Here is a 5,205-nt window from a genome sequence, read left to right on the forward strand (position 1 = left end):
ATAAATAAATAAATAAATAAATGATGTCACGCTATTTACAAAAACGAAAAAAGAAAGAAAGAAAAGAAAAGTCAAAGATAAGGTTACCGCAACCAGCAACAATGTTTCTTCCAGGCATACTCTCAGGAACTTGGTTCCCTCTGGCCGAACACAAATAAACCTGATTCCAATAACAAAGATAAATTACATTTCACTCTTGTGCAGGACACTCCTTCACCAACTAATTCATTTTTTTTTTTTTATCCGACGCTTCCCTGAAAAAATTGTTCGAAGAAAGCATCACCAGCATTAAAGATATAGCTACCTACGAAGTAAGTTTAAATAGTAGTAATCCTGACCTTGAACAAGATACTATCCGATATTTCCCTGATAACACGGAGCAAATAATTGAGTTTGAATATCGAAATTCGATGATGATTCTTGCCATTTTGACAATTTGCTGCTTGTTATTTTAAGTACTTTCTCAACTTGATAAGAATTTATAGCGAAATAGGTTCAGAAAGTAACTATTTTTTCACGCGATCTTGACATTACTCGTAAAAAAGAATTAATAAACCACGAGATATAATGTTTCTTTCTTCGTATAATATTCCAAACCTCAGTTTGTGCAAATATTTAAATCTAATAATAATCCTATTTCACCATTAATGCTCGGTGGCTCAGTGGTAGAGCGTTCACCTCCGGTGCTTGGGGTCCTTGGTTCGATCCCAGCTCGCGCCGTGTGGACTTTGTGGTGGACAAACACCGTGCTCGTGGGTTTTCTCGGGGTTCTCATGTTTCCTCCCACTTTCTTCATTCCACCATTTCATTCATTTCTCATAATCACCGTCTCCTTTAGCCTAACCGGCATAACCGTGGGACGTAAAACTGAAGGATTTCATTTCATTTCATCTTCAAGACTGCTTCGTGTGGATGTTTCCATATTGCAGGCTATTAATTAAAGATTTATTTATGAAATATGAACTATCACCTAAGGCGTTTTTCAGAAATTCGAAAAAAAATTCTCCTTCAAGAGTAAACTACCCGTTGTGGATCTTTTCAGGAAAAATTAGTTATGTCATAATATCCGGTTATTAATAAACCATTTATTTATGAATTACGAACAAAATTAACTGACACGTGTTTGAGAAAATATCTCGAAAGAACTCACAGGCAAGAGTAAACTAACCTTTTTGTATTTTTACCACAGAAATAACTTATGCCAGATAATAAAAGTGGTAATGAAATATTGATGTACGAGCAGAATCGTTAGAGTCATTTTCGATAAAATTGCATTTGTCTCTTTATTTTCATCTATCAGTGAACTTCCTTTATTTTGAGGGATATGAAAAAAATTCGAAAACCTTCCCTTGGAAATCTGATAAAAGTATTAAGTTTAGAAACTTATCACTTGAATTTAAAGAAAATTATCCGATGTTGAGTTCGCCCTTACTACTACTCAATTGATTTGTATGTATATGTGGAAACCCTCAAGTTCGGGTGGATTTTACCCTCATGTCATATACCCGACAGCAAGAATGAAGAAAAAGTCATTAAGTGTTTAAAACATTTTTTTTTTAATACAGTAAATTACTAAAGACTACATTTAAAGAAAACATGAAAATAAACAGTGATAAACTGGCAATAAACGCAAACCAGAGTAGAACTGAATTTAACCTGACCCCGCATGCTAATACCGGGCGGCGGTAATTTTGTCACCGGAAAATTCGTCACGGTAATTTCGTCACCAAAATATTACCATATAGATAATTTCGTCACCGAAAATAATGTCACGATAATTTCATCACCAGTGTCTTTTAGAACATAATACAAGTACAATGAATGAACTCGAAAAAGTTTTTGAAATTGTTTTCTTTAATCTTCAACTGAAGCAAAACTATGCAGCATAATCAAAATAGATTATTAATATTAAATAAATAGTTACATATTTTAGATATCGTATTTGAGACAAGAGATAAAAGTCTCCAGTAATTCTATCACAGAAATATTGTCATATAGGAAATTTTGTCACGGTTATTTCTTCACCTTTGTTGAATTAAATAGAGACAAAGCAAACGATGAAACAGCTTACGTTATTTTAATAAAACTTAGAAAACAATTCAGTTGGTGTTGAACTCTGCAAAATTGAAGTTTCTGGTACTCGACGCAAGAACAAGCACCAGTAGAAGAAAATAATGTCTGCTTGAGCAAAGGTTAAAAGCACTAATGGGGCACTAATGGGTTCATTATTCACTATTTACAAATATTAAATTTCGCGAATATCAAAATTTCAGAACAGAAAATAGCAAACAAATATGTTAATTTTCCCGCAGAATAGACGAAAATTTTCATCGTTCTAGTACCGTTCTCTGAGCCCAAACTCTTGGACCTTCCAAGTTAACAGAGTCATTTGAAAAGAGTGGGTTTTTTTAGGAGCTATTAAAAGAATTATATTATATTTCAACTCTGAGTAAACATTGGCAAATTGTTATTGGATATATGTGAAGAGAACAAATTTCTATAAAGGAAGAAAAACGTATAAATATTTCTGGATGTTTCCTTTAAATATAGCCTTATGAAGCTATTAAAAAGTGAAACATGGATAGTGAACGCCAACTTTTCAATAGCTCAAAAAAAAAAAAAAGTGTATGTTATTTGAGGTGAGACTTCCTTTACTAGGTATACGCCCTAATGTAGACCAAGACACAAAATTCATATGAAGAACTGTTTCGTGCGGTGGTGCATCAGTGCAGTGAATTTAGTGAATATCCGGACCTGTAACTATGGTAATGGATTTTGATATAGCGTAAATGCTAGCTGTAAATGCAACTTTTGGAGATTCAACTCGTTTATAGCGTTACTTTTTTCACCTGACTCAGTCAACATGGAGGAAGGTCCAAGAGCTTGGACTCTTAGAACGGTACAAGAACAATGAAAATTTTCGTCTATTTTGCGAGAAAATAAACAAATTTGCATTTCTTCCAATAGCAGATGTGCATCGATTAATACAAGTGACTTCGGAGGAAGAGCTGGAACTTCTGGACTATTTTGATAGCACTTACGTGTCAAACACGTATCGCCGTGTTAAAGCTCGTTTTGGGAATATTTGTTTGCGTAATGTGCCCCGTATATATCCCCCAGACAATTGGAATGTTCACCAAGCTACCTTTAACAGCAATTCTAGGATAAATACTATTTGTGAATTGTGGAACTAGAAGTTTCATTATCTAGTAGGAATGTCCCACACAACTATTTGGAAGCTTATTCATGAAATTCAACAAGTTGAACCAACGGTTTCAGCTGTGCTTCATCAAGATGCTGTGAGGCAACCATCCAAACAGCAAACCAGAAGAGTGTTTCAGATTTTTCAGAAATGGTTCTAGTCTTTGTGCATAACGTATAACACTGGAACTAAATGTTTGAAAAAAAAAATTGCTTGTTGTTTCCTATAATGTTATGAATAGTAGAAAATGAACATGTAAACCATTTATTGCATTAATACAAGTTATATTTTGTTTGCTAATTTTCTGTTTTGAAATTTTAATATTGCCAAAACTTAATATTTGTAAATAGTGATATATAAATCCATTACTGGCCCATTTTGCCTGTGCTTTTAACATTTGCTGAAACTGATATTATGTTATTTTACTGCTGTTTGTTCTTGCTTTGAGTATCCGAAACTTTGATTTTCCAGAGTCGAACACCAACTGAATTTGTTTTCCAACTTTGATTAAGATAAATTCAGCTGTTTCGGTCATTTACTTTGTCTCTACTTAGTTCAACAAAGGTGAAAAAATGACCATGACAAAATTTCCTGCATGCTAATATTTTGGTGACAAAATTACAAAAGACGAAATTACTGTGTCGAAAATTCCGGTGACGAAATAACCTACATGCTAATATTTTGGTGACAAAATTACCGGTGACGAAAATTCCGGTGATGAAATTACCTCAGTCCGCTAACACCCAACCTTTCAATAAATAAATATTTAAATGATTTTTAACGACTACATAAAAACAAAATGGCAAGATAAACTTCGAAATAAAAAAAGGTAGATGGAAGCAGCGGGGAGGATTCCTTCAACTTACAAGGGTCCGAGCTAACAAGGAGCAAACTATTTCTAAAGAATGGGGCTGGAGGTAGTTGTATAAGTCTTGTTTTTCCTTTCTGGCCTATTTTTGAGCTGTGGATAAGGTAGTAAAAATTGGTATCCCGTGAGTGGATAATTTATTCTATTTGTTACTACTATATTCTTCGTTAATTTTGTAAGAAAGAAAAAAAAAAAAAAAAAAAAACGAAAGCTGCAACCATTAATATATCATATTTTCTTTAAATTGAATTTATCATTCAGTAACCCACTTTTTAACGACCAAAGTCAACAGTCTAAAACATTGTATAACAAAAAAAATCAATCAATTATTCAACTATCGGAACACTCCTTTACTTCCTTATTCTTTGTAAACTGCAGTTCCAAACAATAGGCTTATTTCGGAAGGTAAGAGGAAACCACATATCAAGCTCGTTCAGATTGTATTAAATCATCATTGTGTCTGTTTAGAAATTTAAATGTTTGCAATCTATATCATAAAAAATTGAATATAACTTTTTCCCTGTCCTGTGTCCTCCTCCTTCGAAGTACGATTTATATAAATATTTAGTGATCTCAGATCACTAAGTACAATGATCTAAGATTGTACCAAAAATAGGCCAAATGGATTGTGCTTGGACGTAATATAGATAAATGTGAATTTTTAATCCTCTACGGTGTGGCTCCCAGTCTGTTTCTTCTATGCTTTCTTTTTATTCTTTTACTTAACAACACAAAGTTTATAGCACCTGCACTTAAAACCATGGCCTTAGATAGATCCATCTTGTTCAAGCAACTTGAGTAAACTGGAAAACGACCATGTGCTCAAACAACAGGCAAGAGGAAGAACGAAAAATGACCGCTTCTTTTTCTTCTTTTTTACGCGCCTATTTTTAGGCTAGATGTATGGGCCAACTTACGGACCGAAATTTACGACATCATTTTACGGACCGAAAATACGCGCTGAAAATACGCTAGTGTATGTTGGCCTTGACACTGATATAGTCACGAGAGAGTTCGTTACTACGTGAAAATCACTATATCGAACTATAAACTATATTCATATTATATCTGCATCTTCAAAGATTATATAAATAGAATACACTTCAAAAATCAACCATTATTATTTATACAAATA

Source organism: Thermobia domestica, chromosome 9 (assembly GCF_964235325.1).
Source record: "Thermobia domestica chromosome 9, izTheDome1.hap1.1, whole genome shotgun sequence".
NCBI classification, from domain to species: domain Eukaryota; kingdom Metazoa; phylum Arthropoda; class Insecta; order Zygentoma; family Lepismatidae; genus Thermobia; species Thermobia domestica.